The sequence below is a fragment of the Diorhabda sublineata genome, chromosome 6, assembly GCF_026230105.1.
Source record: "Diorhabda sublineata isolate icDioSubl1.1 chromosome 6, icDioSubl1.1, whole genome shotgun sequence".
NCBI lineage: Eukaryota > Metazoa > Arthropoda > Insecta > Coleoptera > Chrysomelidae > Diorhabda > Diorhabda sublineata.
This window is the reverse complement of record NC_079479.1, coordinates 32,264,194-32,278,111: the sequence shown is the minus strand read 5'-3', so window position 1 is coordinate 32,278,111 and position 13,918 is coordinate 32,264,194.

The window sequence follows — 13,918 nt, the reverse complement described above, 5'->3', positions numbered from 1 at the left end:
AATCTAACATTGAAAAATGATAGCTGCTTCTGACAACACAGCGAACACGTTGATCTTTGTCGAGAGAACTGACCAGGACAGGAATTTACAATGAATTATGTCGATTAACTAAGAGCATTTATTAACATTAATATATATTATAGTACAGTCAAATCTATACTAATTATCGATTAGTTACAAATGAAAATCAGCTTATAATCGTATCACGTGAAAATTAACGAAGATGAACTAAACCAAAATAAGAATTATTTGATAAATTTAATTTGTGGATAAAGTTATATTTAGTAAGCTACATATTTTTTCAATATTTCATTAATAATTTCCATTTTTATACAGCCCTATTTGGTTCTTATCAATCACATGTATTTTCCACTATATGAAATTCATTTTTATTTTTTAATTATGTAGTGATAAAAGAAAGTGATTAACTGTACTATAAAACGAGAAAAATATTGAGATGATTTTAACTGTACGCCGGTAAGTGGCTGAAATGAGAATTATGGGTTGGACAATTAACCCTTTCTGAGATAAACACGCTGCTTTCCAAGAGGAAAAACTCTACTAGGGCCAAATTGCAAAAAGGAGGGGCCGTTAAAAATTATATCAAGAACAATACAATTAGTGTGATTTATGAGAGTTTTATCGCACTATAAATTCGAGTAAATGGTTCTTGCGCTGTTTGTAGATTATCCAGTGGAATAATTGCCTTGGTAACGATTCCTGACTTGAATTTATATCAATAGTTATAACCTAATCGTCCAATAATAGAAATAAATAGCATTTATAGGCAATAATAGTAAAGGGAATTAAAAATTTACCCGTCAATCAATCACCAATCATAACATTAATCACGAATTTATTCATATACAAAATATTTTCATTGATATCAGTTCCTCTACTCTACCGAATCTTATAAAATTAAGATAAACATATAAATATTCTGTAATTAAATGAACAGCAGACGTTTCATGTCGATTACCACCATCTTCTTCTTCTTCTCCCTTATTCAACACATCTTTGATTATTTCGCCGTCTGTCCTAAAATGGCCGTTTTCTTCTTTCTCGTCGGCTAGCCACGGGTTCACATCATCTGAAGGTAAACTTTCGCTTATCAATTCACGATTAACATTTTCCTTAGGTTCTTTAGTAGCAAGAGAAACTTTCTCTTCGACATCTTGACCATCATTTTTTCCTATATTTCTTTTTTTTATTGCTCTAACAGTGTCATGAGTTGCTCCAAGTACAAACAAGGACTTTTTCAAGTAGATTTTCCCAAACGTTCGCAAATGAAAAAACCAAATCTTTCAAGTTCGTTTTTTTATTAAATTCAGCGCTTTATCTTCCTTTGACAAAACCTTGTACAGCAAAGCTTTTTTGTATTTTATTTTCATTTCATTTCAACTCGTATTCTTCTGGGTGACCAGAGAAGTTATCCAAAATAAGCGGGGCCAATTTTTTTACTGATGGCACGAATATTCCATAAAACCAGTCCTTAAAAACAGCTTGCACCGTCCATCTCCTACTTCGGTTTCTATAATCAAAAGGTAGATTAACATTTTTGAATGGCCCGGGTTTTTTAATGGCCCGGGGTTTTTCGACTTTCCAATCACCAAAAGTTTCAATTTATGTGTTGCACTTGCATTTGAACATGGCATAAACGTTTTCGGTCAAGAGCATTTGTTTTAGCACGATGTATAAATGTTTTTTTTTAGGCATAAGCCGCCAAAATAAATCGCTCTTATCTGCATTTGGTTAGGAGTTAGGTCTACTTCCTTAACAATCTTCTCAAACATATCTTTATATGGATCGACCGCTGCGGAGAATTTTTGGTCCGTCATACTATCCTTCCCTAGCTTGAAAATAATTTTTCTCCAGTATTTTACCGTAGAAGGATCTGGATTTTTCTTTGAGAACTTCTCCTGAGTAGACCTGCTTTCTCTTGGAGGAACCAGGTATACAGTTTTCAATGTTTTTCTTAAGATGTGTTAATTATCAATGTTTTTACAAAATTATTTAATTTTTTCACTGTTTTTCCGTATGTCGTGTATTGTATCACGGGCAAATGGATTACGGAGTGCCGAATTAGAGAGGTTCAACTGTGTATCGAAATTTTTTTTCCCAACTTTTTATAACAATAACCTTTTCTAGATGAGACTAAAATCAAGATGTATAGATTATAATTCATCATTCCTTTTTTCATTATCATTCCCAGTACCTTTGTAGAACATGGATAGATGTTCATTTTAACAAGTTTCAAATATCCTGTAGCAAAAAAAAACAATTTAAAAGCACCTACTCAAACATTATATCCCTTGTTATAGACCAACCCCATTTACCTATCCGACAAAAGGTACATGTCTAATTCAAACAGTGTGAACTTCAAACTATGCGTTAAATTTAAAAAGGTGCAAATGCCAGTTCTAAAGCAAACATGAGTACGAAACATTAATAATGTGTTCGGCTCTTTCTGGGGGTTAAGAACAATAAAACTAATGCGAGTAAATTCTTAAATAAACACTAAACGAATCGACCGCAACGTACTTTATTTTCACTAAATGATATTTTCGGATGTTTGTCGTACGTGTGATTTACTACGGATTTCGGATCTGCAGATGTGCTTTTGTTATTTCTTGTGCAAACAAATTGACTGACAGACCCTTTTTCATCCATTTTTGAACATTTCTTGCGTGCTATATAACAACAATTTCAGTTAAGCTCAAGTTCTTTAAATTTTTTTCGGAAAATAACTTTTCCGTTAATCTACTACAAAGTATTTCCTATTTTATGAAATCTTGAGTCGGACTATCAACTGCTAGGCAACATCTCCGTTGGTTCCAACTCGGTGGAAGGGAATAAGATCATGTTTTTGGATCAAACGAAAAAATTTGTCGAGATTATCAATACAACTCCCGTATGTTCGTGAAATATTAAGTGATTTCATATAAAAAGCTTTTAATTTCTTATGTTAATAGAGGAAACTATCAAGTAGCCTTTTTGAACCTCCCAGGTAGATGCTATGATACTGCCGTCTAAGCATATCTATTAGTAACTTGCCTCATTATTAATTCATCAGAGGATTATAGGAAGGAAACTAAACCAAGCAATTCGCGAACTTGAAGCCTTCCAAAAAACAAACTAAACAAGAAAAATTAAGTTGAAAATTTACAGGGTCTAATAAGACCAATCGTAACTTATGGCAGTGATAGTTGGGTAATGACACCAAGAGACTAAAATAGATTAAGAATATTTGAGAGAAAAATTATCAAAAGAATAAATGGAGGAGCTAGAAGACTGGAAAATCCGGAATAATAGAGAAATCGATGAAATACTTGACAATAAAAAAATCATCTGATTCATTGAAGCCCAAAATGTTCAAGTTCACAAAGACTTACAAACAATAGATGTTAGAGGGTAAGAAACGTACTAGTATTGAGGCAAATTGTTGAGGATGCCAAGGCTCACAACGAGCTGCAGTACCAATTGGTTAGGTAATTTATCAAGCGGACTTTTAGCTGGAAGAATTCAATAATTACAGTCTTATTGTTTTCCACGGAATCCATTGTATACAGCCGAAAAACTGTCTCCAAATGCTATTCAAGCAACAGTTTTCTCAGTACTAGTCTTGTCCCATTCATCTTCTTCTGTCCGAAATAAGGGATTATAAAGTTTTGAGTGATTTATCATTTAGTTGCCTTCCATATGCTGCCAGTGATTTCCGTCGCTGTTAAGTTAGTCAAATATCTTTGTATCCCAACATTTTTATTAAGATCTATTTTGCATTACAAAGATGGATAATATTTTTATTATCAAAATTTGAATTTATATTTATTTTCTTGGAAAACAATTGTTATTTTGAAGTGAATATATTTGCTTCTGATCATTTTGTTTAATCACTAACGCTTTGTGGATTAGGAAAACTTATTTATATTTAATTTTTATGGAGTGACGATAAATACCAATACATAATCCAAGACCCATAAAATCTGTGAAAGCCGTAATTAAATCATAAACGTACAATAATGGCTAAATCCTGTTAATAAAAAATTCATTTGATATCTGCACGTAACCAATCAAAGTTAAGTATATTTATTAGTGTTTGCTATTAGATCAAAGTTTGTTTGTTGTTTCGATGAGATGAAATTCAGTATGATTAATTACCAATGTGTATCGACTCTATTTTAATAATGTAGACATCTATAGGTATTCCAAGTAAACAATAAATAATAATACCACTCGGTCACATAGAGAAATCGATAGATTAGAAATGTATAAATAAATTATTTTTCAGATTTATCTTGTGGAACTTGAACGATTTATTTTTCTGAATTAACAATGAAAAGACATGTATTTAAAATTGACTCTAGTTCCATTTTTTACCAAAAAATATTTTCCATTCAAACCAATTAATGACTTTTATTTGCACACACCATTTGTTTCTGATATAAGAACTCAAAAATAAGTCATTGGTAACAAATCATATTCATACAAGAGATGACCTTCATATTTGACCTTTTTGACAGTTAAATATCTAATTGTTGAGCAGCGGTTTGAAGAATCGACGTGATTTTTTCTGAGCAAGTTTGAGGAATTTTTTCTTCCAAATGATTATCTTGTTGATACTAATCCTAAAAATCCCAAAGATATCCCTCAATCGTGGACGTTTTCAAGTATAACGGCAGATTTTTGAATGAACGGTCTCCATAGGATTTAGTCCTGTAGTAAGCATCGGCTACTATTCAATATATTTTTTTTTATATTACTTTATGAACGAGATATTAAGTTTATGGATGTCCTCATTTTCTTATTCTTCTTCTACTATCCACTAATGGATGTTTGAGATCGCTTCTGTATAACCTTGTATAACTCCTGTATAACCACGACGTCCTCTTCCTGACTAATCCACTTCTTTATATCTCTCTTTTTATCAAGAGTTGAAGCAAATGGTACCTCTCACTCCATATCACGCGTTTTATCCTGTCCAATAATTCGCATTCTCTTCGTATTCTCCTTAGAATTTCTTCGTTGCCTCCAATCTGTTCATGGTGTCCAGCCATCCATACTGTACAATAACACGGACCATACGTAGTATTTTGTGAATCTCATTTTGAGGTTGAGATCAAACTCAGAGTTTTTCGAATTTCAGGAATGAGCTCTTTGTCTATTCTATCCAGCACTCGATTTCTACGTCTGATGACCAGTCTTCACATAACCAAGTTCCCGGATAGTTAAACTTTGTTACCCGTTCAATCCCTTAACTATTGTATGATAGTTATATTTTTTATGTGGATATTGATTCCCAGAAGCCTATTCTAACTATATCCGCACCTCATCTGTGCGAAGGTGTCCCTTGACAAAGGCTACGGTGGTTACATTTAATCTCCTTAAAGCCATAAGAGGTAAATCACATAATCTCTTCGCAAAGTCGAAGCTACCTGACCGGTAAACATTTGGAGTACAAAATAGGCAATTCTCGAATAATTACAGTCAATTGATATTACAAATTCATTCGAAGAGACCAAAATATCAAGTGGGTTTTTGGCGTGGTTCAGTTAAATTTCTTGCGGCAGACGGCAGGCTTCGAACACAATTGTTCGCATCTGACGTAAAGAAGTTTTATTAATGAAGAAGGTAAGCTGAGGCGACTCGTAATGAATATGTGATTCGAGGATGACTACCAAAAAAAGAGGCTCGCAGGGATGTTGCAACTAATATTAGTAGATTTGTCTGATTCATCAAATATGTACCGGTAAAAACAAGAAATCGTTATAATAAACCTTGAGACTGAAGATATTCAAATTGGAATCTAACATAAAATATCTGTGCAGCAAGCATCAAGCGCAAGGATCTCACTAAATTTCAAATATTATTTTAGACAAATTCTTCATTAAAATTATTTCGAATAGGAATTATTGTTTTAATTATAATTTGATACAGTTAATTATGTGCTTAAGTTAATAATATTTATATTGAGTTCTATGTTACCACAATTAATTTATCTATGCTGGTCAACGTGATTATATTTCAAATTTTCAATAGCAGATTGTTGCAGTTGGATTGAGCGATATAATGTCCGATGAACACACAATTGGGAGTTTCATTTTATATTTGTAGAAGAACTTCTCAATCCTGCTTTACTATAAAGCACCCTATCTTAAATAATGTTAATTCGGATCGAATAAATAAGAGTTTAGTGGAAAATTTGTTGGCTTAAGCTGAATCACACTTATTTTGTTACTATTATATAAAACAAATATATAATTCTTCATCAGCTTCAAATCAACGTCCTACTTTATATTTATCCTGTAATTTATGGCATCTTTTAATTGCACATTCCGCCAATATTCTATCCTCTGTCCACTAACCTTTCGAAAATGTCTAAATATTTGAGAAACTCGCCATAACTGATATCAAGAAGGAACAAAACAAAGGTGGGACCTTTTGACAGCAATTTCTCATCGAGTAAGAAACGAGAATGCTCGGCATGTTCGCGAAATATCACGCAAAAAATTCAATATCTCAGAAGGTATTGAATTTAGTCAATAGTCGGTATTGTGCCGACATTCCGTCGAGGGGACGAAACGGTAGGCGTTGGTCTCCAACCGGCGTCTACAGCTGTCAATTATAAGGTTCATCTTGTCATGACTATCTGACTGATGTGAAATATGCAACGCTTATTTGAATAGCATCTTAGTATATCGTGGTGCTCGTGTTGAACGTACGTATTATAACTGGACGGATCAATTTAAATGAAATTGGAAATCGTCGCCAACATTAAAACGATTATTCTTTAATATAATGAAATACATGTTGATAATACAATAACTATCACTACAGTAGATATAAAACAAGCAAAAGAAAAAGTTAAAAATCCTTAAGAAAATAACCAAAAATACAAAGCTTCCCGTAAACACAGCACAAAATAGTAAATAGAATACACACAATAAAATCGCCGCTATTTTGCTGCCACGACGAGACTTAAAAGGCAAAAATAAATTAAAAAAATTGTAAAGCTTCTGGACAAAATTTTTGAAATGGTAAACCAATTACTGAGAACACAAGAGTTTCTAACAAAATGGAAGGTGGTCACAATTATCTTGTTGCCAAAAGATGCCTCTTTTTTTGGTAGTCATCATCGAATCACATATTCATTACGAGTCGCCTCAGCTTACCTTCTTCATTAATAAAACTTCTTTGAGTCAGATACGAACAATTGTATTCGGAGCCTGCCGTCTGCCGCAAGAAATTTAACTGAACCACGCCAAAAACCCATTTGATATTTTGATCTCATCGAATGAATTTGTAATATCAATTGACCGTAATTATTCGAGAATTGCCTACTTTGTACTCCAAATGTTTACCGGTCAGGTAGATTCGACTTTGCGAAGAGATTATGTGATTTACCTCTTATGGCTTTAAGGAGATTAAATGTAACTACCGTAGCCTTTGTCTAGGGACACCTTCGCACAGATGAGGTGTGGACATAGTCAGAATAGGCTTCTGGGAATCAATATCCACATAAAAAATATAACTATCATACAATAGTTAAGAGATTAAACGGGTAACAAAGTTTAACTATCCGGGAACTTGGTTATGTGAAGACTGGTCGTCAGACGTAGAAATCGAGTGCCGGATAGAATAGACAAATTCGAAAAAGTGTTTGCTAACTCTGAGTTTGATCTCAACCTCAAAATGACATTCACAAAATACTACGTATGGTCCGTGTTATTGTACGGTATGGATAGCTGGGCACCATGAACAGATTGGAGGTATTTGATATGTGAATCTCCGAAGAATTTTGAGAGGTCCAAGGACGGCACAAACAAACCAACGAAGAAATTCTAAGGAGAATACGAACCCTAATGGATTTGATTATTTTAAAATGGGAAGAGTTTCTACTCCGTTGGTATCTTCATTCTTCACGTTAAACTTCATAATCACTACAATCTTCATAATTGTCTCAATTTCGTAAATGAATCAAATTAAGACGACACGAATTGTGTAAGGATTCTCCGTCAAAACCATATTTTTTATTTAAATATTTCATTTGGCTGTCAAGAAAGTTTCCAGCCATGTTCAGTAGCACAACGTTACTTCATCCACTTTATTCACCATATCAAGCGCTGTGCGATTTGTATCTGTCTAATGAAATTTGATTGCGTTGAATCTGAGAAGATACAGAAAATGATATAGGTCATAAAAGAGCTAACAGAAAAAGACTTTCAAGACTGTTTCAAGAACTAAAACTATTGTAGGAATACAGGAGAGGTATTAGTAGACATTGTATCTTCGTTCTTGATTTATTTACACACTATACAATACACTTGATTTATTATAATTTACTTATTACTAACACTAAACTAATTTATTTAAATTACTTCTTATTTCGGTCTGTTCACCACGATTATTTATTTAAAACTAAACTATCTGCGTTTCCACAAATCATTTATATACCTAAATAAACTTCTACAAAGTTCTAGAACAAAAAGAAACAAAAGAAATTAAAAAATATATACTTTCTTAGAAATTATTAAAAAGAAATGCTGTGAATAAACCGCTTGCTATAAAAAATTGTTTACACTCCAATATCAAACGACTATTTATTTAAAACGAATTTTTATGCGTTTCCATAAACTATTTATATACCTAAGTCAAATTCTACAAAGTTCTAGAACAAAAAGAAACAGAAGAAATTAAAAAATATATACTTTCTTAGAAATTATTAAAAAGAAATGCTGTGAATAAACCGCTTGCTATAAAAAATTGTTTACACTCCAATATCAAACGACTATTTATTTAAAACGAATTTTTATGCGTTTCCATAAACTATTTATATACCTAAGTCAAATTCTACAAAGTTCTAGAACAAAAAGAAACAAAAGAAATTAAAAAAATATACTTTCCTAGAAATTAATAAGAAGAAATACTGTGAATAAACCGCTTGCTATAAAAAATTGTTTATATTCGAATATCAAACGAATCTCGCCTTATGCGCATCCACCAAATTTTTAAGTTACATTTTAACTGAACAGGGCTGGCGTAAGGACCCATTTCGCGAGCTTGTTCGTAACAATAAATTCATAACTTAAAAATAGAATAGTTGACAAGAAAACAACTACTTAAATTTGGACACAAGTTGGTTGTAATGCTAATGATAGTTTTTAAACAAAATATTTAGATTACAAAGTTCCAGTGAAAATAATCAGTGTTTTTTTGGTACCTCAAAATAATGTTCTTTATAGAAACTTGACCAAGAAAACTGTTTGTTAAACCATTAGGAAACTAATACGCAGCTAAGAGCAACGTGAATTCAACTCCTGGATTTTGTGGTTTTGAACAGAAGATATATACATTTGAGTTAGTTTAATGTAAAAAAATTGATAAAATTTGCAATGAATTACTTTTGGAATTATCAAACTTTTTGTTCTCAATTAAAAAAAAAATTCGAAACAATTTATTGTATGCGTATATAATGATTTTTATATATATTTAAATGAATGCTTATCTAAATTACTTATGAGACCTTGAGTCACGATCAAGAACAGCCTAGAGTGTGTATTTCTCTTTCTGTTTTATTAATATATTATTATACATCAAACACTTCTCTGAAATGTTAATTCATTTCCTCCTAATTATAACTGAACACAATGAAAGTTTAATCTTACTGTGGACGGAAATAAAAAGTTAGAGTATTACAAGCTTTAGTTTTCTAATATATTAAATATGTAAATGACAACTACAGAAATAAACAGAATTGTCGAGACAGAACTAGTCAAAATTTCCATTATAATACTCCAAACGAATAATTATTCAACACAACCAGAGTTCATTATGTAGATAAAAGTATAAAACCCTGTAAAACTCTCACTAATTATCAAAAATTTACAATACACTAACACAAATGAACCAAGCGAGTTGTTCACTATTAAACATACAGAGTGTTAATGCCAAAAGGAATAAATTCATTATTCCGGTTATACCGAAATACTTCAAACTCTAATTATAAATTGACATTCTTGTACGTGAAAATGTTAAACCCATATCAAAAAATAGGTACAACCATTAATTTTTAAATGGCTTCGAAAAAGTTCTTTAATATCCAAATATGTTACCGTTTTCGCGAGTTTTGTCATGTATGACAAATGAAAAAGCAGCTAAATTAGTTATGTTGTATGAGTTTGAGAAAAAACCCACAAATATCCTTCAGACGGACATCCAGTATATTCGTATAGACAATGTTCATAATAAAAGTAAATAAAATCCATAATTTTCATTCTGTCACTGTTATCCCATCTTTTTCATAAAATAACACTTTTAACCCTTAACTATCGACACGGAGACTGACAAATTCCGAGCTAGACATTTTATGATTCTATTTCTATCAGTAGATTCGTAGTTTGTGCTTTTTGAGTTAAGAAATGAGTAATTTCACGAGATTAGTATACATCTGGCCTTCTCGTCTTCTAGACTCTATGTCAGTGTAAACTTTACCAAAGCTGGAAATCGTTATAATTAGTTCCCGCAGAAATATTTGCTTTGATGATTCAAATGATTCAGAAACTTAGCAAGAAATCACTGGATTTTATTGTGAGCTCTGAAGACGATGCAAACCGTGAAAAATATGTAGAAAACCAAAATGTGGTTGGAACAAATTATATAGGAAAGAATAATATTAGGTGGATCAAAAAGGACCCTACTTAAAATTGTAGCAATCCACCGGCTAACATTTTACGTCTTCCGGTAGTATATCTAACTTACATTCGAGATGTATGAATGATTATAAAATGGACGAATAAAAAAATAAAAGTAGTACGGAACAATTATGAACGGTAAAACAGACCAAAATTCACAGATATCAATTTTACGAAATTGCAAGATCTTTGAGGGTTACTACTTTTCACTAAAACTGTCAAATAGAATACTGAAGATATAAAAAGGGTATTTGCTAGATATGGAAAAGAAAGGGAAGAATTTAGAGTAGTTATATCTAAGAAACATTTTGACAATCCAAATTTGCATTTTCCATATTTTCCTAAACGTTAATTGTTGTTAGTCAAAACTATTTTCGTAATATATTATATAAGGAATCTGACGTTCGTTTTAATGTCCAAAAAATGGGTCAGAAGTTGGGGTTCATTGATCAATCTCTCATTCTCTAACCTTGAGGTAACTCGCACTATCACCTTGTTGTATTCCGGTCATAATCTTCACTTGTTTGGACAGTTTCTTCCTGGTTTGTATATTTTTTATGTTCGTAAAAAAGATTTTCTCAATCGTACTATATCAATGTCTTAGTATTTTCATTTTCCCAGGGACTGTATCATTTCCTATACGTGATTTGAAGTCCCTCATTACAAAGACTTTTCCGTTTCTTGGTAAACGATCCAATGCACACTGAAGGTTATCGAAGAGTTTTTGTTATGTCCGTTAAATATATACTTATTATTCAAGTATGGAAGCAGAACATAATCCAAGAGTCTTAATCTGGTGAAAAGGGTGCATGGATTAAAAATTTGAACTTCAATTCATTAATTTTGACCATTACAAGCTACTAATGAAACAACACTTTCTTATAAGCCAAGTGCTGCCATTTTTGCTTGATTTATTCATTCAAAAGTTGCAATAATACTCTTCATTGATAGTTTTTCCATTGTTAGAAAACGCGGCACCCATCTTGCGCATAGCCAGTCCAAATTTTCAAGTAATATGCAATGTACTGCACTTTTTGAAACGCCTCTTTCAATCGACGATTATCCAGTGGAATTTCTTCAGTATTTCTGGTCTGGTCACCTCATTTGGTCCACCACTGCGATGCTGCCACTACTGCCATCTCTAGGTCAGGAAGTTCTGAAGCCATCCTCACATATAATATGTTTTGCTGTAGGTATTGCATATTTTCAATCAGGTGTTAAAGCTTCTGATGTAAAATTATCCCCATACCTGTGTTTTTTGTCTTTAGTCACCAAGTTTTTGAGAGCACATACGATATTATGTTAATCCAAATAATAAAATATATATTTCGTGAACTAAAAACTAAACAAGAATATTTTTTTCGTAGAATTGAACGTTAATTTAACAACAAATTTTTAGCTGTACTCTTGTCGATTTAAAATCACCACGAAGCAGTTTGTATGAATTTATGTCGTTAAATCTTCACATTTCAGTCTGGATAAATCCGTCACTGTGCTTAAGACATATGTAAGTACGAGATAAAATTAAAAATGAAATCCCTATCGTCGTCGGTGATCGATCAATAAGCGACGTCGAACCCAATATATCGTCAATAAAAAACTTCATCATAACTCTAACATCGAAAACAAACTCATCAAAGGGTCTGGTTAAATAAACCAGAAAGGCATTTCATCCCAACCGATGGATGGTCGACAAGTGTTTACAGGGTCAATATGGTCCAGATTTCAATTAGAACACAGTATTTGCTGTGCTCTCGTTATGATTTCATATCGAACAATCCGACCTAGAGTCAATGATAATCTTATGTGAGTATCAATATTTGGTTTGTCTGTTTGTCGGCGAATTCTTTGTTTATATCTGAAACTTATTTTTATAAACATAGGATATTGCGACCGGAAAAGAAGAATAAGGATTTTTTTTTTCAAATAAAAACAATTGTGGAATTCTTTTACAGAAATTTTATGCCAAAATTTTTGTTTATTTTCGAAAGAAAATAAGTAAGTAAGTAATTACATAATATTAACATATACGTCTACATTTTTCAATTTTATTTGTGTTTGATTGTTATAATTAGATGTATAAGCTATCATCTACAAATACGATGATAAGTCTCATTGTTAACATCTTCAATTTGAGCGAAAGAATATGTAGACTTTATGATAGCCATAGACAATTCGTGTTTTACGAGAGCAAAATCCCAGTTCTAACAAACCCCCGATTAAAATCCCACCGCATAATAAATTTGAACAAATAACAATAGATGACGCTTCTAAAATCGCACAAGTAAACATACTGGCAACGAGGATAATAAATGTAAGTAAACAAAAGTATGAAATAGTGAGAACTGTAAACATTGTATTAGGGCATCACCAACACACTTTTCAGAACGAATATTAGCGCTTTCGCTTTTGTTACAACGTTTGGGATTCGATGTTTAGATCCAGTAGACGGTTGTTCGAATCCTGAATGATTGATCGTCCTGATTCATATATAATCTCATCAGAACAGCGATGATACCAAATTCAATTCACCCTTTCTAGGTAGTATCAATATTCTGTTAATTTTTTTTTAAATATACGTGCTATAATAATTACCTAGTCGTTTAACGAGCAGAGAAAATTAATTGGCTAGAAGGAATAGCAATAGGATTGTTTATAAAATAAATATTTTTTCTATTATCGTGCGTAAAGTACGAACTATAGACACACTTTCGAGTGTTTGAAACTTCACGCACTAGTGCCATCCGATTTATTCTTAGTGGAAGCAAACCTATTATTGGAGTAATCAATTCAAACATGAATTTAATACTTTTATATCAAAATATGCTAATCTGAAATCGAAAGTCTTAACCACCTCTTCCTATTACATAAAAGTGGAAAATGTACGAAACAAGTTCGTTCGTGCGTTCGTCATAAATTGTAATTTACCGAAGGCTTTAGAAAAAATAATGTATGCAACATGTGCATGAAGTGTTTTATGTTCACTCATGCAACTCTTTCTATTTATGAAAAAAAGTGCCAGTGTATGTACTGATTGCATAAATTACCATTATATGACGCTACCAATAATGAAGAAAAATTATTATTCACACGTAAAAATGTAAGATGAACAAGGCAGAGAATACATTGGAAATTTTCTATGATCGGGTTGTTTCATTTGTCTATGGTTTTCGGACTATTATCCTCAAATTGCTGTCTACTGTTAATTCTCACGAGCAGCGTTATTGAGA